Raw genomic sequence first — 24,552 nt, forward strand, 5'->3', positions numbered from 1 at the left:
AGAAACAGACTTGTGACTCTACAGATATAATTACTGTAGTTCTTAGGACTTCAGTACTATGATCATCCAATTACAGACCATATGAAGCAGTCCATCAGATTTTTGTTTTTGCAAACTTTGGAGTGACAGCATAGACAGCCAATCACACAAAACAAGAAAAACAAAGAAAGCCAATCGGGAGCTTGTGGGCGGTAAAAGTTAGGGAAGCACGCTTTTGCTTGAGCGGCTGTTTTCCACTTGGTCCTAGTGTTTGACGTTTCTCGATGAACTGTAGCATATTCATTCATCCATCCATACCTGGCCAGCTCAGAGACATAAAACCTCCAGCGTGTCCTGGGCCTTCCACAAGGCATCCTCCCAATAGGACATGCCTGGAACAGCATCCGAGTGAGGTGACCAGGAGGCATCTGGAACAGATGCCCGAGCCACCTAAGCTGGCTCCTTTAGACTTGGAGGAGCAACAAGACAATTCCCAGCAATTCCCAGCCACCCTGTGAAGGAAACTCATTTCAGCCGCTTCTTTTTGTGATCTTGTCCTTTTTGTCATTTCCCAGATCTGATGACCATACACAAGGGGGGAACATAGATCGATTGGTAAATCGTGAGCTTTGCCCCCCCATTCAGCTCTCTCTTCACCATGACAGTCCTATACTGTAGAGCGACGAAATCACTGCTGACGCTGCACCTATCCGTCTATCAGTCGTTGTAATTAAGTATCTACGGGAAGATTTACTCTGGAGTCTCTCAGACATTCTCCATCTAGTCTGAATGGACAACAAAGAAATTACTTGGGAAAGGTTTGATAATGGGAGGAACTGGTAAGACATGAGGAGAAGAAAGTTAATGGACTTTAAAGAAACAATCACCTGCAACCTCACTGACCTTACAGCGAATTGCTTGTGTATTTCCTTTACCAAGCTGAATCAAACACACACCTCAAGTTCCCAATCATGCTCAATTTTCTGTTAGTCTACCCTAAACTACTGAAACAATGCACTGAAATCTATGGACTGTGACAAAATGCAAAAAGAACTTCAAGGGCTATGAATAGTTTTTTAGAGCTTTCTAGCGTTCAGAATTGCTTTCTTGTTGCACGATCCATCATCATAATGGGCCATTGTGCTTGGTCACACTGATCAGGAGAAATAATCCACTTTAGTCAAACAGGAGTGATATTCTTGCAGCAGCTGCAAGCCAATGCTCTTTTTCCAACTACTTTAAAAATGATCATAAGACAAGCATCGCGAGATACTTGAATCCTTATCATTTTATTTTACAGTAAACAGATAAAATTATTTGTTTGCCTCAACAGAAAGCATTTGATATGATAGAAATCTGCCTGTTTTTTCTCTTTGTTGTTTAATCACATTTGAACTCCAGAAAGAAAACATGCTCCAACAATTTGGAGCCCAGATAAATGCACCCAGGGGAGAAGCCACTACTAAGGCTGCATTATGAGCTTGTACATGTAGATGTGCGTGTTTGTGGGCTGGGAAGTCTTCTTGGCTTTGGTCTGAGGCAGATGTGAGAACTCCCTGTTGCCAACTTGTTTACTCTGTATGCAGACAGAGATGCAGGGAGATCAGACTGGAGGCAGCGATGGGGTGGAGGTCTACAAAAGAGGTGGCTATGAGAAGATTGACAGCATAGCCAATAATTTTAAAGGCTTTACCCAATATCAAAGCAACCAGTTAAGGCTTCAAACTAATACAACTTAACTAGAAATATTTTAATACTGAAAAAACATATTAAGAAAACAGAACAACCAACTTTTCTTTATATAAGTTCTTCATATCATATTTACACTTTACACTTTAGTATAAAGAGTGAAATTGATTTTTTTGCTTCATATTTAGAGGATGTATCATACATTTCCTATATTTTCTCTGTGTTAACCAGCAATCCATGACATTAAAGTTGCCTTATTTCACTGTAATGATGTATGCACCAGAAAACTTAATGTTATCTGTTTTGTTTCTCTTTCATATTTCATTGTTTTTATATGTTTTTATGCTTACATTTATTAATCCAGTAACAAAGTGTCATGATCTTGGCGCTGATGACTGGCTTGGTTGTTCATTCCATTCACCTGCCTAACTCTGCCTAGTTTCTTATTACCGCTCATCTGTGTCACCTGCTCCAGTCTCTATTTAACCTGCCTGCTTCCAATCATCAACCAGACTATTGGAACCCTTGGTGAGAGTCTTCTGGTGAATCAAAGTGTTCTCTGTTCTCCTGATCCTGACCCGTTCTGCCTTTGGACCTCTGAGCCTGCCTGTTCCTGTTTTGATCTCTTTGCCTGACCTGTTATCGGACTCCTGCTGGATTTCTGCCTGTTTACGGAACCTGGAACCGAATCCTGACGACAACCTGGATTTCCCCTTGGTAACTCTTCAGATCTCTGATCTCCTGTCCCGGACTTCTGTGAATCTCCTCGATACTGGCTTTGGCGCTTCAACGTCTGGGACTCTCTGGGCAACTCTCCGTGTCGTGTTGTCAGGCGACCGGCTGGAGTCCACCTGGTCCTTAAAGTTCACCAGGTTTGTGACTCACACGTTCATTATCATCCTCCACCAGATTAAAGTGGTCCGTCATTTTTATATAAATTTTTTTTTTGAGAAATCTAACTGTCTGTCTGTCTGTCTGTCTGTCTGTCTGTCTGTCTGTCTGTCTGTCTGTCTGTCTGTCTGTCTGTCTGTCTGTCTGTCTGAATACTGGGTTCCCTGTTCTGAGCCCTGACACAAACATTTTTGATTATTTCGTTATCTTTGATTTACACCTTTGGCTTTTGTTAAAGCACTTTCTAAATAAAGATGATGATGATCCAAATCTTGATCAATCACAGAACTGTTCTTTAACAGAAAAAAAGTCCTTCCCAGATGACATGTCGTGGAGAAGCAGCGTTTTCTGGGAGACCAAGATGACGTCATTTCATTTTGACAGTTGTTGGAGCGAAAACCAACAACATTTTCTCCACTCCTGCAATACGTAGCGGCTTTCCTCATACTGCTCAATACAAATACATGCCACACTTTTCAGATGTATTATGAACTGGATCGTAATAAATTTTTTTTCATCATATTTACTTCTTTGTGTTGGTCTACCTCATAAAGAGCTAACTGAAAACACATAAGTTCTATTTGAAAATTAACATGACTTTGCCCACTTTTCCAAGGGGCTTTAAAAGCGAAAAATCTGGTTCAATTGTTCTGTGAAATAACAAAGATGCTTCAGGGTTTATGTGATGATTCCATAAACAAGCCAGAAGATCGAGACCTTGCTCTCATGTAAAAGGATTATCTGAGGCATTTGTTTCAAATTTGTGTCACATATTTGCTGAAATGTGGTTATCATTAGCATTTTAAATGTTAATTCCCTCACTGCTTAGGCATGACTGTGTGACACATTTAGAGAAAGAAAACAAACATAAAAATTAGCAATTTAAAAATCAACAGCTCTTAAGAGCTGCTTTCAATCCATCAGACAAAAAGCAGGGTGTGAGAAGACAGCAAAACAGATGACAGATGTAGAAAGGGCAAAAAAGAGAAAGGAATAGGCGGTTTAAAGAGTTGAGATATGGGCATCAGAGTACTGGAAATGCGCTGTAAAGTTTTAAGAAATCGCATAGAGATATAACTTCAAAATAACAGTAATGAAAAAAACATCTGACACTTTAAGCCAAATTAAAAACAGGAGGATAGGCTTATGATTTTAAAGATTTATTAGGAAGGGATGAGGCTAAAGTGTATTTCTGTATAAACATTATTGTCATCATGCATACACTGGAGCAACTACATAAAACTCTGTTTGGAGCATTGCAGTTTTCACATCACAAAGGAGTGGAAACTATAAAAAAAAACATTTTAATGTGTTACAATTGGAGCAATAAAATGCAATAAATAGTGAGAGCATATGCCTTAAGGGGAGAGTTAGCTTCCACAGCTCTGAGGAAGAAGCTGTATTTGAGTCACATCCCCAAGTTTTGGCTGTACTCCATTAGAACAGGAAACAAGAGTTCTTTCACTTTTAACTGAGACATACTGAGCTAAATTATATCTAAAGTCTAGCAACAAATATTTACTAAAAATGCACAGAAAATGTTTACAGTGGTTGGCCTTCAGTTTATGTTTGGTCCAAGACAGGGAAGAGTCAGAGTATACAGAAAATACACATCACAGAGAACAACAAAGAACTGCTACACATGTTCCCAGAGAATATATAAATAGAAGTACATGCAAAATCACAGACTAAAGGTCTTCTTAAGGGCACAGCATGATCATTTTGTCAAATTATGCTGTAGTTTCAGAGTAAACTTGTAAAATGATATGCCTCAGCACTGGGAATTGTTGTGACTGACATTTTCTAATCAGTAAGTGCAACATGTGGAAAAAATCAAAACACTCATAGCGACTTTCTAAAATCAGCTGGGTTAAGAGTCCTTTATATTTCTTATCCACACAGAACTACCATTGTATACATCTGCAGGAGCAAAAGTTTGGTTAATACGGATTATTTAGTTTGACTTTAATCATAGAAGATTGAAGGTCTCCAACTGTCTAGTATGAGTGGTTAACATCACAATAATAATTGCTAAAGTTGCAGTAATATTAATCAATGTTAAGACTAATTAGCCTCTGAACTTGAATTTGGGAATCATTTTTCTCTAAAGTCAATTGGATTCTTCTGAAGTTGCAGGGAAAGACTGTAAAATTGAACAACTGTTGAGGTTCTAACTACCACTAGCTAAGTATGTGGATGTAACATGCTGAGAAACCGATCTTTATAAAAGTAGAAGTAGATGGGCTCCTGGTTTATGAGGCCAAAGTAAGTCATCTGATAGATTCTAGATAGAGTTGGGAATTGGCGCTATATAAATAACTGAATTGAATTGAAATAGATTAAGATTTAAAATTACTTTACTTAACCTATAGAAAATGTAAATAAGTTGTACCAGTTTTGGGATTACATTTTTTCATCTGTTTTTATTGACACTGTATCAAAATAATTTCATGATTATGACTCTGAGAGCTGGCCCAATTGCTCATTTAGTTCACCTACCTAACTCTGTCCAGTTTCCAATAACCATACATATAATCAACCTGCTTCTGCTTTTTTTTTATATACGGCTCAGTCTCGGCTATCATGGTCAGATCTTGATGGGGCTATTGAGGTTGAAAACATTGCTCTTTCTTTAGTTCATTTTCTCATTCTCCGGGGCCAGTGGTGAGAGGTTTTCAGTGTTTTGTAGTGTTTCTGTTTCCTGATCATGTTCTCTCTCTTATCTACTGAGCGTGGCTTGTTCCTGTTTTGTCTCGGTGGAGAGAGCAGTTTTACCATTTCGTATTGTTCCTGTTATCCTGACCTGTTCTGCCTCTCAACTACTGGGCTTGCCTGTTCCCATCTGAATGTTCTGCCTGAAATCTGCGTTGGACTCTTGGAACCCTGAACCTGCCTGAACTCTCTGTGGACTCCTGAAACCCTGGACCAGCCTGTTCCTGTTTTGATCGGTATCCCTGATCAGGTTTTGGACTCCTGGACCTCTGATCCTTCCTGTTCTGATCTGTTTGCCTCACCTTGCTTGGACTCCTGCTTGTCCTTCTTGACTGCAACATCTAGTTTACTCTGGGCGGTGCCAGGCACATTTAATTGGCAGCCCTCCAGCCGGATCCTACCGTGTTCTTTGGCGGTGGACTGAATTGTCAAACCCAGTAAGTGACTCTCATGGATATTTGTCCTCTGTCAAATTATCATGGTCAGTTACACGTGTTTTTCTCCAACCAGAGCTTTATGTGATGTGCGGTCCACAGCTGCTGCAGATCCACAGCCTGCTTCTGTGATCTTATGTTTTAATAAACACCTTTGAATTATCTCATTGTCTGTCTCGCCTGGAATACTAGGTCCTTCTTTCCCGTTTCATAACAAATAATGCCAAATTGAACATTTTTACTCTTATCAACAGATTCTTTATTAAGATTAAATAAAACCTAACAGTTGCCAACCAGTATGTTTTTACAGTTCGTCTTCAGCGACGAGCACCAAATGTTAGTGTTTGGAAGGCCTCCTTGGCATCACTCTAATCTTTAGCTCCCTCCACAGTGAGTCAGAGATTAAATCTGGACTCCAGATTTACATATTTGCATAAAAATATCCCCTTTAACCTTAATCTAACAGGGTTATGAATAATTCTGAGCTTGGCACATACTAGGAATATGAAAGTCCAATAAAAGCATGGTAATAACTAAAATACTACGATCAAGAACAAGCAGATGCTGTGTATCCAGTCCAGACTTTTTAGCCCTTTGCAAACCTTTTAGCACATTCAGCATTACATGACTGCATTAACAACTCCCACCATGTTGCTGCAGAGCATTCATGGAGGAATGGTTGAACATGCAGTGCATCAACAAACCCTGAGCTTGGGATACCCCTGAGCTGTGCCAGCTGCTTTTTTTGGACGCCCTTCCTACAATATAACAACAAAGATGGTGATGGAGATTAGGAAACTTCAAAGCCAACAACTAAAGATAAACCACATTACACATAAGGGTTTCAGATCTGATTTGCAAAAGTAAAACAAAAATGTCAGAAAGCGAACCAAGAACGTGGGCCAAATCCAGGGGCTTAAAAAGCACAGAGGTGTCCTTTGAAGCTTCTGGTGTTAGCAAAATGGATATTTTGGACTTCTAAGGACCATGTCTATCATTAGCTACAATTAGTCAGAGGTCATTGCCATGGTCACCGTTGGTCCATGACCACTTATAACTCGGCACTGCCTTCCTGCCTTCAACCCCATCCCTCTCCATTCCCCCCGACTCTCCACTTATTTCGTTCTCTTCATCTTTGAAAAGAAAGGACTTACGTTATGGCCTGCTGAAAGACAGGCACCACCAACTACATGAGCCTGATTAGCAACATGTTCATCTCAGTCCCTCAGTACAACATAAAATTACAGCCTTTAGCCTATATTTTCCTAATGGAGGTCTGTTGAGCATTAGATCTGTTTATCTCAGCCCGCTGAGCTGAGTAATAGCATTGCATATCAGAGTGGCATTTTCCTTGCAGTCTCTGAAAGATTTTCTTTAGAGCTGAAAAACATGAAGGTCAAACGACACATCAGTCCTGTTCCTGGTCATGAGACACTCAACCTAAAATGACAAGCTGTTTTTTTTTTTTTTTTTTAAGGTATATAGAGCAGATTATATCCTTACGTGGGTGTGTTGGTTTTAATTGTATACATTTAGCTACAGACTCTGTTCCTCTTTTTCTTTTGGACCAAACTGCTGAATATGGCTTCGGATCAGACAAAAAATGGGTGGGTGACAAAGAACTGGATTGTTTTAGATCCAACTTAACTGAGGGGTTTCACCAGACTGGGGGCTTGTGTGTTCTTCTTTCCTCGTCTTCCCAGTGGTACTCCACAGAGCTCAGCTTTAGGGCCCCTTCATTTTATAGTAAAAAAAAAAGTGACCATAAAAAAGTTGTTAAGGTTAGGTGGAGGTTGGTAAAGGACTCAAATGCTGAGATGAGGGAGGCAGAGATGAGTTCTTGCAGGTTTAATGAAATCAAAAAGGCAACAGAAAAAAATCCAAGAATCAAAACACAGGAAACCAAAAACCAGTAGACGTCAGGGGAGAACAAACATGGGGAGCCAAGTAACAACAAGAAACCAGCAATGAGGAACTGCAGAGGAGGTGTATATATGGGGAACAGAAAAAAAAGAGGTGACATTCCATGTCCCAAGAGCCCTAATTACCGGTCGATCTACGTTCCTACCCTCATCTATGGTCATGAGCTTTGGGTCATGACCAAAAGAATGAGATCCCGGATACAAGCGGCTAAAATTAGTTTTCTCGGTAGTGTGTCTGGGCTCTCCCTTAGAGATAGGGTGAGGAGCTCAGCCATCTTGGGAGGACTCAGAGTAGAGCTGCTGCTCCTCCGCATCAAGAGGAGCCAGTTGAGATGGCTCGGGTATCTGATTAGGACGCCTCCTGGACGTCTCCCTGGTGACACGTTCCAGGCACATCCCATCGGGAGGAGGCCCAGGTGGAGGCCCAGGACACGCTGGAGGGACTATGTTTCTCTGCTGGCCTGGCAGCGCCTTGGGATTTCCCTGGAGGAGCTGGCCCAAGTGGCTGGGGAGAGGGACGTCTGGGCCTCCATACTGAAGCTGCTACCCCTGCGACCCGACCCTGGACAAGCGGAAGAAGATGGATGGATGCAAAAAAATAATGGACTAATGAACTGATATGGAACGGGTGTGGAAAGAAATAACTAGAAGGAAACTAGGGGAAAGGAGACTGGCACAAGGGGGCAACAGAGAGTAACTTAAAAAAATCAGCACTGCTTAAATATAATACAAAATGGAAAATAAAACAAAGATCAACAAAACAGAATGACATAAATAACTCAAAGTCCAAAAGAGGAGAACCATTGGTATAGCAAGATCTGAATGCCTGAGCATGCTTATATTTGGAGTGGTATGCTTATATGGAAAACATTCGGGCAAACATGGGAGGGTTGTGCCAACATGTGTTTTCCCTTGACCGCTCCCATAAATGCTGTTTGAAGGTGGCAGAGCCTAAATAAACAACACTACTTCTCAGCTCCACACTATGGAGTTCAGCCATTCATATGCTTGTGTAACTGCCCTGGTATATCAGGTACTTTCTCTTTGTGTAAATGGGTGTCAATGAGGAAGAAGGCTGTATAAACCAGCGATCCACTGGTAAACGCAGAATAAATCCAAATACAACGTAACGATATGGGAAATTAGACAGAAAAAAGAAATACAACTTTCTGGGGGTATATCAACACAAGCAAGAGTATGACCAGGATATGACCAAAAACAAAGAAGGCTGGGCTAATAATGAACTAAGAGTAACTAAGATGTTTAGACACAGATACTTTGATAAAAAAAATATAGATCTAATGTGAGAAATTGAAAAAATGAGACAAACTGAAAAAAAGTCAGGAACAAACTAAGGAACACAAGAGTAAGATACTGATTTCAGGGACCTGCATCTTTATTTGTTTTCCTGTCTTTTATTTAAATCATTCATTGACATGCAATGCATTAGTGTCTGCAAAATATTAATCCAAATTAACTATCAAAGGATTTTGATCTTTTTACAGTGATTTCATGGCGATGGTGAGACTGAATAGTTGGCTCTGGTTTCCTGTCTGTCAGTATCACACAATCTAGTTAAAATTGAGCTGGAGAGAGATCAGCTGAAATGCTTTTCATTGAATATTATGATGTTGAGCTAAGTTTAAGGTTTAAAAGGAAGGTCATGATTCATAGCAGAGAGAGTAAACATGCTCAAAACAGACTAGCTCTGCAACACAATTTGTTTCAGCAGAAGAAAGTTGTGAATTTATTGAAGAGTGAAGCTGTATTTGTAAAGTCAGATTTATCTTTAGAAAAAAAAGATTGCCCTACAGAGACTCTTCCTTTAACAAATATCCGACTCAATGAAAAAAGAATATTGCAAACTTGGAACATAATATTTTATTATTTTTAGTATAAACTTAAGTTAATATTGACTGGTGTAATATTTAAGAAACATACATTGTGAATCTGATCTGCTCTTTCTTAAAGCTACCTAACCCAGTTTTAAGGATATATGTACACGTCACAAAGTTTTACTGTCATAAAATCTTATTGATTTCCTGATTTGATATCAGGGAAGAAACTCCTGCCATTAGAAACTAAATTTGATTGCTGAGTGAATCTGTATTTAGGTCATTCAAGATAAGATAAAAGATAGTTTTGAATTAACAATGTCATAAGACCATTTATAGGATGGGTTACATAATAAAAAGATGTGCTAAAGCTGACTGTAAGAATTATGCTACCTTTAGCAATTAGCTAAACATCCTAAGTTAGAATAGTTGGCAACCAAAGCTTGAACTGTACTATATCAACAAAATCTCATCTAAATGCTATGTGCCAAAAACCTAAGAACATGAAAGCACATCAAACGTGGTAAAATCTCAGTTATTTTTAAAAGCTGCTCTTCAGACAACTCCCACTGTCTCCTTGTGCTCTGCACATGTGAACTTTACATGATCTTATTTTGGCAAAAATAAAAGGCCAAGGAAAAAAAAACACACTCCAAACTAAATCTAGGTGTATTCAACTGAAGATGTGGTGCACATAGATGTATTGGAATGTAATTATAATTGTTTGTGTCATTTAAAAGAAAAAAATCTATAGAGGGGGGTTTAGAGGGGGGGAAAGGATGTCTGAGCTAAAAACACTTGCAGCCTGAAAGGTCCCGGTCGAGAGAGAGTGAAAGAGAGAAAATGACAGACAGGGACACAAAGGAGGCGCAAAGAAAGGCAGCCACAGAACGGCATGAAAGGGAATGTGAGAGAAGGAGGTAATGGCAGATTAGAGGGGGACAGAGCAAGTGTAAATGGAAACTAAAAGAAAAAGAGCACTGTGAGGGGGAGCTGGTTTGTCTGGCTCAGATGGAGTCAATATTTGCTCCATTCCACAATTTCTGTGCCAAAGGTACGGATCAAAGCAAAAACTGTGATCTAAAAGCACAGCACAGAGCAAGAGGAGAATTCAGCTTACATATTTAGTCTGGCATGGATGTGGGTGAGAGAGCCATGAGAGAAACAGACATGAATATATCCTCAGCAGACCTAAAGAACAGCAACAATGTCCCTCTCCTTTCATTCGTCCATTTTCCATACACACTGTCACCTTACAAGGTTCCATCTGGGCTTGTGTCTACATCTAAGTGTGTGAGTTATATATATATATATATATATATATATACACACACCAACTCCTGAGTGCCATTTACAGAGGCTAATTCTTTTATGCATTATTGTTTCGGTCAGTGATGGGAAATCAAAGCACCCAGAAAAAACCCTCACATGCATGAAGGAAAAGCAATCCCCACTCAGCAAAGCATCAACTCAGGTCACCGAAGTATTGAAAGAATTGTTGAAATTATTTGTTATTAGACTGAGGGATTATTATGTTCCTGGGGCAGCTTTAAGTACTTTAATTTGATTGACTGAAATCCAGTATAGTTACAAGCAATCAAAGTCTAATTGGATTGCTTGTAACTGGATTTTTTGATTCTTTTTTTTTTACTGGGAGATCATTTAGATGACGTTTGAAGTAAATGGGTTTAAAGTAAATAAACTCAAGTGAAGTAAATTTATATGAATGCCAGAATTCGGTGGGAAGGTCACCAAACGTCAAAGCAGAAAAATGGGACCAAGTTTGAGGATTTGACCACATCAGATCTATATTTATTTAGTCAGTTTGAGAAGACTATTTTTGGACAGACAAGTAGAGGAAATTCAAAAATAAACAGAAATACTCATTCCCTACCGGTGGAATTTGAGAAAACTGGGACCAAATAGCAAATCAAAATACATTCTCAGCTGGTCATCCATTTAAAACAATAAACAGATAGAAATAATGGTGAAATTCTAAAAAAGGCATCCTACTGTAGTTTGCAGCAACAAAGCAGTGAGGGTTATGCACAAAGATTTTTAAAAACCTCAGTTTGTTAATCCTACAGTTCTATAGTAATGCATTTACTGCCCTACAGGTTTCTTCTGTTTTGTTTCTTCACTTTTTGTCACTCTTAAATCATGATTGAACCAAAGTGCCCCACTAAATAAAACATATTTTAACTCATAGTTTATTTTATTGATGAAACAAAGTCACCAAAACCAATATATGTGAAAAATTAATACATTTCCCCGAACTTAGTCACTGCCTTGAGTGTATGGTTAACTGGCAAAAAAAAAAAAAAAAAAATGACATCACCAAGAAGGAACTTTGCTTCACTCTTCTTGCCCCTTTAAAGCCCGATCCAAGAATAAAACAAAATAGAAAATTACTTTTTTTTTTTTTGAATTCCTTATTTGCCCTTTTAACAAAATATGTAAGAAGAAAAAACAGAAATACATTTTTGATATTCATAATTTATTACTATGCGATAAGTCAAGATTATTTTTTTGTGTAGTCTTCTACTGGCTGTTATCAGGTATATCTGATTGTGTACAATAGGATTTTGAGCAAAGTTTTTACCATTAAATTATGCAAAAGGTGTCAGATGCAAAACATTTCAGAAACCGTATGTATCAAATATGATACATTTGACATTATAGGGTTAAATGCATAATTTTCACTTCAGCTATATCCATATGCTTAAAGGCCAAATCAGCCTTTTTAAAATTATGAAAAAAACATCTTAATCTTTATTTTGACTGGGCCAGTACATAAAACTTTTTTGTTGGCTTATCTGAGTCATTCTGAGGTGGGCTTCTTTGTGTGCATATGGTTACATATCTCTGATATAAGATTTCAGACACAAAATAGCATCACACTGTACTCTGTGACATTGTTTCATATCCTATTTATTGACTTTATCTCATTCTAGGGTGCTTTGAGCCATAGCATAATCTATGATTTAAAATGATCTATTGACTATGTTAAATCATCCAGGTCCTAAAGAAGCAAAACATCCCTAATCTATCACACAACCATTACATTTTATTTTATTAGATATGCCATAACAGATAGATAAATTGTTTTTTTTCTGTCTCATGTTATATTTATATTTGACATATAGTTATTCATTGTTTTTTTTGTTGTTGTTTGCTTTGTTTTTTAGACATTGAAGCAATCTAGCAGAATGAACCCAATTTACTATAGATAAAGAGACAATTTAATTAGCCTAATGCATGGCTTTAACCAAAAACCTGGAATTTCCCAGTTGGAAAAAAAATAACAAGGCTCCAAGAAGTCAGACTGCCTGCATGAAAAAAATCAGAGCTTACCACCCAACCAGGGGCGGAGCTTGAAGGGGGGTCAGTGGTGGCAATAGCCACCCATAGCCATTCATTGGTCCCACCTATGGCCACCCCTACTTAGTAAATGTTGCTCCAATTAGAACATATGCTGAGTTTGAATTCAGCGGCTGCATCCTCTGAAGGCAATATTCGTAGGCTGATTAAGTCATAGCGCAGCACCAAGGTCTGTTTGGAAGTCTCCTTGTTATGCAGCCCACAAATGCAGCCTTCTTTTTGCCCGTTTTGAAGGACGGGTCTAGTTTATCCTTCGTAGCGTTGGATATCCCGTGATTCATCGCGAGTCCAAGCAAGGCGGGTGCTCCGTGCTCAGAGGAAAAAGGTAAATGGTGCAGAACAGTGGTTAGTATTGTAAGTGCATTTTAATATAATCAAAATATGTAAATAGTTTTTAAATGAGTCAGATATGTAGTGGATAATGTTTGGTTTGTTGAAAGGTTTTATCTCTCCACGTGCAAATGGGTTTGGCTGACATTTAAAGGGGTCATAGAATGGTTATATAGGGTATCTGGTACTGGTCCTTAAGGTCTCTGAATAGGGTGTGTAACATTGGTTGGGCTGAAAATGGCATATTTGCTGTTCTATGAGCCCTAATTTAAGCCTGGTTATAAGCCTCAGAATGAAACGAGAGGTTTTCTTCCTTTTATGGTATGATCATGAATATTTAAATAAGCTGCGCACTGATTGGTTGGTTTACAACGAGCGAAGCTGCTGAGCAAAGACGCATCATAACAACAAGCACTCACTCACTGAAACATCAAGATTGCTGATAATGTAGGGTGACCAGATGTCCACTTTTTCCTAGACATGTGCTACTTTTCATACTTTAAAAAATGTCCGGGGAGAATTTCAAAATCTTCCGGGATTTTTGTTGACTTTTTGGTCCAATCATCCCTGTGATAAAATCTGCTATCAGAGCGTCTGCTCTAAAGAACATGCATCAAGGATGTGGGCATGAACCAATGGATGACCCAGCAGCTGAATAGCTAGCTTTATACCTATATATTAATTCTGAGCCAACACAGAAACTGATGCTAAACTGAGTAACTCATTCTAAACTTGCATCTCCTTTGGTATTTTATTTCAAAAATTATTTGATCGTTAAGAGGCAGAAAGAGCCAGAGCACCTTTATGTGCATGACTAAAGTTCATGCATCTGAAAGCTAATCCTAAACTTAGATATTTAATTGTTTCATTGCATTATGTCTATTTGCATTAAGTCTTAAGTTTTTGCAACTCACTTTATGAATCTAACTTTAACACACACTGATGAATCTATCTCTCTATTATCTGAAATTATTGTTCAGTCAAATAAAATCAAACTTTTCTTTTTACTACCAAAATTAGGTTTTAATAATCCAGACCTGGTAGGTACAAGTTAAAAAATTTCACAACCGATTCCCCGCAACATAAAATCACACGGTCACTGCCTCTATTTGCAGTACTGTAAGCCAACAGGACCTAACAGAACCTCAGTATGTATCACTTCTGAACCGGACAGAGACAACGAGGCAATGGGCGGAGAGCCCCTAATGAGAAGTAACAGTCGTAACTAACAAGACAAAAGCAAGTTCAGCCGGGTTTTAATTGGCTGCAAAAACTGCTGGTAGAACCTTGTTCTAATTACTAATACAAAGACCAATTGTCATCTGCTCACTGTAGCCAAGGGGTCACATACATCCTTAAAACAATAAAAAACAAATTGGATTCATGTTTGTGTGAAATGAACCCATATGGTATGGCTTGGCCCGGCTTAGTTATGTTTGGCACAGCAGACTGAAAGGGTGATGTTGCTGGAGGAGTGCTGGGTATGTTTATGGCTGATCGGGTTCAGACCGCTGAGTGTTGCATCACAGCCTGCGTCTCAGCTAAGTGACCCTGCTGAATTCCAGCCCTGTTCGTTTACCAGTTGGAGAGAACACTCTGACAATAGACTGTGGTCTAATATCTCTGAACAGAAAACAATCTGAGGGTAAAAACATACTTGTTGGCTTGAATTTCACTGTTGGACCTCAAGTCCATTCTGCTGTGCTTGAGAAAGCTCACCTCCATTACCTTCACTCTTCCCCCATGTTGGATAAATTGTTTGACAATTCCTGTTTTCTACCGAAATCTACAATCATCTGCTTTGTTTTGCTCACTACAAAGTGAACTTTGTGGTCTCGCATTGCATAACAGAACTATCAGTGTTTTCATGCAGATGAAAGGAGGATGACTTGTGCCTAGTGATTGTTTTTAATACAGACAACACGGGTCTTTATTAAACAATCCGCTATCATGTATTAAGTGAGCGAATGGGCTGCTTTTAGTCGTAGTTCAGAATGTAATTTTGCAATTATTATCGGGAAAGAAGGACTTCATTTCAATTCAGTTTATTTATATAGCGCCAATTCACAACATGTCATCTCATGGCACTTTACAATTCAACCAGATCATACAGTCAATTTGATTCAAAGCTTTCTGTCTAAGGAAAACCAGTTGATTGCATCGACTTGAAGGCAGTGCATGCTTGTAGCGACAGTGGAGAGGAAAAACTCCCTTTTAACAGGAAGAAACCTCCAGCAGAACCAGACTCAGTGTGAGAAGCCGTTGGGGCCAACTGGGGCTCAGGAACAGATATATCAGCTGATCCAGGGGCCATTCATTAGAGAATCACAATTGCTAATGCTCAAAGTCAAAGGTTTTCCAAGTACAAAAAAAAAAAAGGGGCTAGTACTGCACCCTGTGGTGTTCCAATACTGCCATACTACCAGCTAAACATATGAGCGTAAATATCTTACACTATAGTTTGTTTATAAGAGATAGAAACATCAGCTAGACTAGAGTGGTATCTATGTTAATAAGATAAGACTTCAGAAACAGCTCAGATTTGTGCTCTTAAGACTTGGAGTCTTAAAAGGTGATGCTTCCTATGTTTTACTTTCAAGCTGGTTAGCTTCGGAGGGGGAGAGATGTCGGAATATCTTTTGGTTTAATATGGAAATGCGGCAGAATTCATGAGGAGGGAAACAGTCCAAGGCATAAGACAGTAATTTTAATTATTATTATAGTGAATTTCTTTAGGTTCGTGCTCCTCCATCAAACTGCTAGCATATATCATGCAATATGGGGATATCTTTGTTACCTCTGGGCAAACGGGACTGTTGTGGGAGGGGAGATGGAGGCATCAGCTGTGAGAGATAAAGGGGGGGGAATCATCACAGCAAACAGGGAAGCTGGTTAAGTGAAATAAACAGCAGATCTAAGCCAGCAAGGCAGCCGTTTTCTGCTTTATGATCATTCTTGATGGTGAAAGCAGATCAAACAAGGCTGATAACCTTGGCAAGTTTCCTTTCTTCTCTCTTTAAGTATCAGAATTTAGAAATTCAATGAAAGTCCTTTACTCAGCTTTCGGAGAAACTAAATTGTTAATAAAAAAAAAATCTAAAACTTTGATCAGTTTTGTGAAAAAGTGATATTATAAAATTATATACTTTTAGAAGAAGCTTATTGAGAAGAATTGGTTTGTTTGCAAAGATATTTTTGTTATGGGGAGTGGCAGCCTAGTGGTTAGGGCATTGAGCTTGGAATGTTGAGGTTCTGTGTTTGAGCCCCACTCCCACAGACTGCCACTCTGGGTCTCTGAGCAAGACCCTTAACCCCACTCTGCTCCCGTGGTGCCCCACTATGGCAGCCCACTGCTCCCCAAGGGGATGGGTTAAATGGAGAGATAAATTTCTCCAATGTGAGATTTATCTTTCTGCTTTAATTAACTAAACTTAATTTGGTTAATAAATGTGATTCTATTAGAATTAAAATGCAGTTTTTGTGAACCTCTCTTATTCCCATTACTTAAACCATCTATTTCAGTGTTGATTTTAAACTATTTTTTGCCCTGACAAATAAACAGAACTCTGGTACATTCTTTAAATATTATAAAAAGATTGTTCATATTTTTCTCTGCTCACTGCTAAAAAGCAACAAAAACTTGGGATTCAGCCAGACAGCATGTTTAAAATGTTAATTGAACAAGTTTGTTTAAGAATCCAGGCAGGCAGTCTGGTAACAGGCTTGAGCTGGCAGAGGAAGACGGGACATTCCTATGACAGTCTGAACCGGCTGATTTCTGAACACGTGCGCTATGAACAAACTGAACTGTCCGACTGACTGGAAGCTGGTTTATAGCAGACTGGAAGCAGTCAGAAACAGTTTAGCTGTGAAGGCTGGCAGTGTGCGCTGACACTACAGGGGTTCTCATACAGGGAAAGAGGAGACACACTGGCAGGGAATACCTGAAAGAGGCAAAGTAACAGCTGGAAGGAATGAAGGTGACTGGGAAAGTGGCAGATGCATCTGCTTACTGAAATTAGCTGGGCAGGGAGAAACAAGCAGCAGGCAGCCAGAAAGCCTAAAACACAATCAATGAGGCAGGATTCATAGAATAGAATAAAAAATCCCTTTATTGTCCCACAATGGGGAAATTTTGTTGTTTACGGGAGCAAAAAGATTATAGAAAAAATGGTCACACAAATGTGGATCTTAGAAAAATGTATAAGAATAACATAATGACATGACAGATAGGTGTCCTATAAATATTATATAGTTTAATATAGGGCCGACAGTGGCATCGGGTGCAAGAGTTTACGCTACAATCAGAGGGTTGTCGGTTCGAGCCCCGGCTTTCAGTGTCGTTGTGTCCTTGGGCAAGACATTTCACCTGGATTTCCTACTGATGGTGGTCACAGGGCCCGGTGTCATCAGTGTACAACATCCTCGCTTCTGTCAGTGAGCCCCAGGGCACCTGTGGCTACATGTAGTTTGCCACCATCAGTGTAAAGCACTTATATAATTTAATAATAATTAATAATTTAATGAGTATTAATGAGGTAACAAAGCCCAGGATTTCTAACTATATATTATTTTTTCAGACAAAATAATCGATAGTGTTTTCTCAGACAAATTGGTTCGTTTTTGGAAAACACAAATAAATCCACACTTTAGATAGTCTACATTTCTGAGTCAGAAAATGACTTCAAGCCAGTTGTTTCAGCACTTCTTCTCATCTATGGAGCAAATAAAAGTCTTTCTTTTAATGCAAAAATAACTAGAGACTTCTTAGAATAATATATCCCGTTGATGGTAGCCCACGTTTCAACAAAATCCAGGGTATGGAAATCACCCTGATATATAAGCACTGATAGGCTGTCTCCCACTGATAATAACTCAGATGTTCATTGAGTTTGGCACATAGAGCCTGACATGTGCTTTCTGCCAGAAAACACACCGATACCTGGATCTATCTGTTTACCTTTCATCTCATAGTTTTTGCAGTCAGTGAAGGTTTATTATGTGGGTAACATGGGCAGGCACCCAGAGCAGAATTAGAAAGGGATCGCTGGGGAAAACATGAGTGCCAGTAGAAATAGAGCAATCTGTTTTATCTCTCTGTTGCACCATAACTTAGCCTGTATTGCCTATTTACATCATTGGCTCCAGGTTTGACAAAGGGAGATGTTTGGCCAGGAAATGGGATTTATACAAACAAAAAACAAGATAAAATGAGCAGTGCTGGTGGTCCTACCCTGTTAGCAGGAGGCTGGTGGATGAAGAGGAAACAAACTTATTTTATCCTCTTCCTCTATTAGAACATTATTACCATGTAATACTGTTATAAAGAGGATTTATGGCTTATTCATTATATCATTAATTCTAAATTAAAATAATAAAAAACAACCAAAAGATCTTGTCTCTCCATTCTCACAGAATGTTAATGGCTAATTTCCTTGATTCTGACCAACAGAGCGACAGCCACTCTGGAGATGAAGCAAGTTGAGCTCTACTTCAAAGGTTTACGGTTTAATTTTTGGTGAACGGTCAGAAAGGTAAGAAAGTTTCATTGGAAAAAGAAAATGTTTGTAAATATTAGTTAAATAAAATGGTGACAGAGTCCAGGAGAAACACCGTCAGATCCAACTACCTGTGGTGTTGAGAGGCCTGTATTACCACTGCAGCAGAGATGTAAGACAGCTTAATAATAACACTGAACTGACAGAGAGGCCCCCATCATCACGCTGCGTGCTGAATAATGCATATTCCCATACAAATTAGCATCTTTTTGAATTAATGAATGAACCCAGGTGAAGTTTGGCATTTGGGGCCCCGAGGCAGCTGACAGCCGTCTCTAAGGAAAACTCTGAGCACAATGTGAAGCTCGCCTTTTGTGTTGGATGTTTTTGCAGACTGAAGTTGGGAAGTGAGAGAAACTTTTTTTGTTCAGGCATGCATTTGCTGTCCAACTTGTCAGTTTGACAATTCACTTCTTGCTCATTGTTTAGGGGTCTTCATGGGAGATGGAACTGAGACTGAGAAGTGTTTTACTTCTGGAATCTGCTTCCAAATCCTCACAGAAATGCAGAGATGCATCTCAGTAAATCAGAGGATCATTAAAAAGATTTGCTGATTTGGACAAACTCAGAGAACCAACAGCAGCAGATGACATGGTGCACCATGTGCTCTCTGATTGTAGAAACATTACACCTCTTCACTCCTCCAACAGACTATGATAGCTTTAATTTACTTTTATCTCAAAGGAGGGCTTGGAGGCTTTTTTGTCCTGTTGATCCAGATGAAATGCCTCTATTGGTGGTCAGGAGTGGCTGAACACAGTCAGTCTGTACCAAACTCCTGAGTGGTCTTTGCTTTCAGAATCCTATCTGGAGTTATTCCTGTGTCCTGTGAATTTTCTCCTGCTGCAGTTTTTCATTCTGCACAACTTTCCATTAATTTCCATTCTTGTTCTAGCAAAGTATCTCTGTACTGAAACTGAATTTACTTAAACTTCCTAACTTGGAAGCAACAATCTTCAAACTTATCAGACATAAAAACCTGAATTACCATCCATTCAGTTTCTGGAATGATTTTCAGAAATAAATTTTAAGATTATTTATTTTATTCTAATTCAAATAAAACTGAAACTGTACTTTCTCCTGTGATAGTAACAATCCGGAACCTTAGATCAGATTTCTAAAAAATGCGCAGAGTGTAGATGCTTAGTAGATCAGTCACAAAGATAAAACCTTTTCCAGGACATATAACATTTACATCCACGTAGTATGAACCAACAGATCTGAAAGAACCAGGACTGATTATGGACATCTTTAATGTTTCACTTATGCTCTAAAACTGCGCCATTTTCTATTCTTAAACTGTTCATTTGCTCTCTTTCTCTGCAAAACACAGAAACCACAGAGACTAATTCATCTAGATTCTGCAAAGCAAGCTGACATCACACATGCACTATAATCTATTGCACCTTTCCAAGAAGGCTCCTGAAGGATGTATTGATACTCATCCGTATCAATGATAGTGACGGAAAATGACGATTGTGTTTGATTTCAGTAAGAAAAGCTCAAATACTGGCTCCTCTTGCATGTTAGAGGTGTTTCAGTGCAAGCGTGTGTCCCACCCAGAGGTCTCCTGGTTGATTCCCTTTCCCTGCTTCTAGAGTTCTGAAGCTCTGACCAAACCAAAGATGTCTTCCACATAGGTTCATGCAGTCTTAGAAAACATTCTGCAGAAACACTTTGTCTCTTGGTTCATCCTTGAAGTAAGAGGTTACAGCGATTTGCAGCTGCATGTGGGATGATAACAGTAAATATTTGCAGATCTAGAGCAGGAATGATTTATTCTTCTCTTTCACAAAAGTGACTTGAGAGTCAACAGGGCCTTTGACCTCCCCCTGTAACCATAAACCCCGCCCTCTACGGAGAGTTTCAACAGGTTTACAGAAACAATAAACTGAGGCTTCTTTCACACAGAGGCTGATCGACGGAGTCCTCTCCCACTAGGTGTCCCGCTCCGAATCAAGCAGGATAGGAAATGGGGTCAGCAGCGGCACTGAGCATAGCAGACATACCTCTGAGGAGTCGGACGCCAAGCAGAGACTGTAAACCAGTGTGCAGAGCAGGGAGTTATCTGAGCGTCTCTGTAACTGTGACTTCCACGGATCAGCATGAGTTTGCAGAAACATCCATTGCTAAAATAAATCAAAGTGAAAGCATAAGGACAAAAGGAATCTAGTGGGTGAACGAGTTTTTAAGAGAAGGAGCAGGCCCAGAACGTTTCTCTAAAGTCAAACTGGGAGTTGGTTCTGTACTGGGCTTAGATACTGGGCCTGATTAAGTTACTGGAAATGGGAGGCACTGTGGGTGGCCTGAGGTTTTGTTTGTTTGTTGTTGCTCCATGCAGTTCAAGGAGAAACAGGGTTATTCTACAACTATTTCTGTGTGGCATAGAAGTGATGCTGATGAATGAAGAAGATTTAGCTCTGAGGCTTTTAGAGCCCAATATTCTGAGTTTTGTTTTTTAGAGGTTAAAGATTTTCTACATAAAAAAATCTAGATTCAAAAGCCGTTTCAGTTCATTAAATCACTGGAAAACATCAAGGCTAACACGTCCATTCTCTACCTGGTTCTGTGTCCCGGCAGGGTCACTGGTGCCAGCGGTTTTTGGGCTGGGATTTGTACCCAGGGCCAACAGAACTATAACCTAATGCACCTTGCAGCCTGTTATACATCAACATTACTGAGCGGCTGTTTGTGTTGTTTCCTAAAAGAAGAAGATTTTGAGTTTGAATCCTTTTTTTAAAGTGAGCAGAGCAGCTTATCTCAGTGCATGAAATGGTTTTCTCAGGTCTGCCATTTCCTCACCTTTGGCTTCTCGCCCACTCTCCATGGGTCTTATGTTAGGGCGTTTGCACACAGGGTTGGTCTGCTGCGTGGCTGACCTTTTCCAGGGTGTGCCAACCACTCACTGACTCAGCTGCAGATAGAGTCAGAGGCCCTGCAGGGATTACTGCAGCCTAGAAAACAGATGTAATAAATCATTGTTAAACATTTGAATTATTTTCAGTTAGCACAAACATTGTTAAGTAATACTTGTGTCATTATACACTACTCGTTTTGTGTTGACACAATAAAAGCAATTCTTGCCAAACATTTGCAAGATGATTGTTGTTCTACAGAGGAGTAAAAACTGTTTAGTTCCTTAAATATGTTTCATTACTTATTAATCTTATCCATAATAATTAAGCAAAATTGCAGTTTTTAAACAATGATTTAATTTATCACCTTTAAAAAAGCTCCTCATACCAAGCTGGTACTGTGCAGAAAAAGTTGCGGGTGTGATTTTTCTCAGAATTTGTCAATTATTAACCTAAATAGAATAAAATTGGTTAAAGGGTCTTAAAAAAGATTTAACCTAAATCATTCAAGAACAGATGAGAAACAAAGGATGGACATCTGTCAGCCTGGAAAAGGCTACCAGAGATATATTTCAATGTTTTGAGGCTCAATAAAATCACAGTGAGGGCTGTTGACCAAAACCAAAGAAAATCTGGAACAGCAATGAACCTTTCTAGTAATTACTCCTTTGTAACTCCTTAGAAGGTTACAAAAGATACTAGAACAAAGCCTAAAGCTCTCCAGGCCTCAGTCTGTCACTAAAGTCCCTGTTAAAAAGGATCTTCTGTCATGAGCTTGGCACTGATGACTGGTTTGATTGCTCATATTGTCCACCTGCCTTGCTTTTCCCAGTTCTCAGTACCGCTCATCTTATCCACCTGCTTCAGCCTCTATTTAACCAGCCTTCAACCAGTCATCAGGGCCAGATTATTCAAGCCTGTGGTGAAAGTTCTCTAGCGTTCCTGAGTGTTTCTGATTGCCTGATCCTAAACAGTTCTGCCTCTGGACCTCTGAGCCTGACTGTCCCCGTTCTGATCTGTTTGCCTGACCTGTTAACGGACTTCTGCTGGATTCTGCCTGTGTACCGAACCAGGAACTGTTTCCCGACACCTTCCTGGATTTCCCTTCAGTACCTCTACAGATCTCTGATCTCCTGGCTCTGACTCCTGAGCATGTCCTCGACAACAGCCTTGTCTTCGACCTCTGGGTGATCCTGCCTTCCTTCGTCTGCTCAGTTCAGAGCGGCGTCCATCGCATCCTGTTGGTAGCTGACCTGGAACTATAACACAAGGTTAGTGACTCACACGTTCGTTATCATCCTGTGGCAGATAGACGTGATCACTAACCTGTGTTCTCCCTCAGCAGAGGTGCCTGCCTTGGAAGCCGATGCTGTTCTCTGCAGTTCCTTGATAAATAAACCTTTGGTTAAATCTAGCTGTCTTTCCTCCTCGAATACTTGGTCATTTTGTTCTGAACCTGGCATCTTCCAGATAATACTACTTGTTTGCTCTGATTGACATTTGTTTTAATGTTCTCAGCAATTCCCACATGAGATGGTTGGTTCAAGAAGGCTCAGTGTAATGCAGACCATCAGAAAGCCTGATCAGAGTGTATGTGTGCAGGTCAGTGGGGGGTTATGTGCTCTTCCTCTCTGTCCCTGTTTGACTCGCAGCTTTGAAAACCTCCCATTATTGTCTTCAGTGGCTTCTTTCTCTCAGGCCACCCGGGCAGTGATCAAATCTCTCTCTGCCCCTGCTTACCCACACTCCTTTCTTACCTTCTCCCTTGATTCACAAATCCATAAAATGAGCACACACACAGGTTATTTATAACAGGGTGGATGGAACAGACGAGTCCGGCCTTGGAGATTCTATTTTGGGAAGTCCAGCCTTCAATCACTCAAGCTGACAGCCTCTCTGTGATACTGGGAGAACAATACAGAGCAGGCTGTTTATCTTGCTCCGGGCCTGCTGGGCTCTGCCTCCGGCCTGGGTCACCATCACCCTGCCTCCCACCAGGAAAAAGGGACTTCCAGGTCGGCAGCGATATCAAAGAAACCCCAAAGATATTTTCCAAGGATATAATTCTCTGTCTAACCACATCTTTACAGTGTTGGTCATTCACCACCAAAAAAAAAAAAAATCTCCTCAAAAATCTCTCAGCCACATTGTTCATATGAAACCAATTCAGCTCTATTACCCTACGTAATTTCAGTTTAGTGCTGAATTTTTGATAAATGAGCCAGAATTGTCTAATCAAAAGTAATCAAAGCAGTTTTTTGTAGAACTGAAAATGAAGAGTTCATTTGCAAAAACAGATAACTCCATCTTTATATATTTTCAAAAAAACATTTTTTTCAACTTTTTATTAGCAGCGCCATGCAAAGAGTAAACTACATACCTCAGTTCTTTTTTTCTTCAAATTAACTCTTTAAGTCTTAAAATGGGTTTACATGTTTATTTTATTGCTTTTTTTATCAAAAGAAAAACATTAATTTAACAAACTACTTTCAGCTTCACTGAAAACCAAAAATAAGAATGTGTTACTTTGTTTCACTGAGTCTGATAAATTAATCGAGAGCTTTTGGTTTATCAAAATCTGTTTTTGAGTAACTGTCCTTGGAGAGATGCACCTTTTTACAATGAAATAAAAAAACTCAGAAAGTTTGTTAATAAGGAGTTTGTTTATTTACTGTCTGAAAAAGCTTTACTAAACGAAATTTATGACAATAAAAGTGGTCTAATATAGTCTAAAGTCTATAATAATATGAATAATTTGAAACTGGGTCAAGTCTAATACAAAACCATTCATAAAAGGTAAATATTTTCCATTTATTACAAGTCTCAGGTCAAGAACCTTTTATTACCTTTATATTAAGCAATCCTGAGTTACAGCTTCAATTGTTAATCAACCATCTTTATGCACAAATGTTTTTTGTCTCCGAGACTCAAGGTTGTTTAGTTCCACAAAACAAAACCTTCACAAA

The 24,552-nt window shown here is 39.3% G+C and overlaps 1 long non-coding RNA gene across 1 annotated transcript; it reads right to left on the reverse strand.

Annotated features, from left to right (window-relative positions):
* Positions 1-20,285: 20,285 nt before the first annotated feature.
* Positions 20,286-23,607, reverse strand: LOC119782977. Its single transcript, XR_005280736.1, has 4 exons — positions 22,913-23,607; positions 22,700-22,845; positions 21,534-21,685; positions 20,286-20,860 (listed from the first exon to the last, which is right to left on the reverse strand). It is a non-coding gene; the product is annotated as an uncharacterized LOC119782977 (long non-coding RNA).
* Positions 23,608-24,552: the final 945 nt, after the last annotated feature.

Source organism: Cyprinodon tularosa, unplaced genomic scaffold (genome assembly GCF_016077235.1).
Source record: "Cyprinodon tularosa strain WSP-4 unplaced genomic scaffold, ASM1607723v1 ctg2, whole genome shotgun sequence".
In the NCBI taxonomy this organism is placed as follows: Eukaryota; Metazoa; Chordata; class Actinopteri; order Cyprinodontiformes; family Cyprinodontidae; genus Cyprinodon; species Cyprinodon tularosa.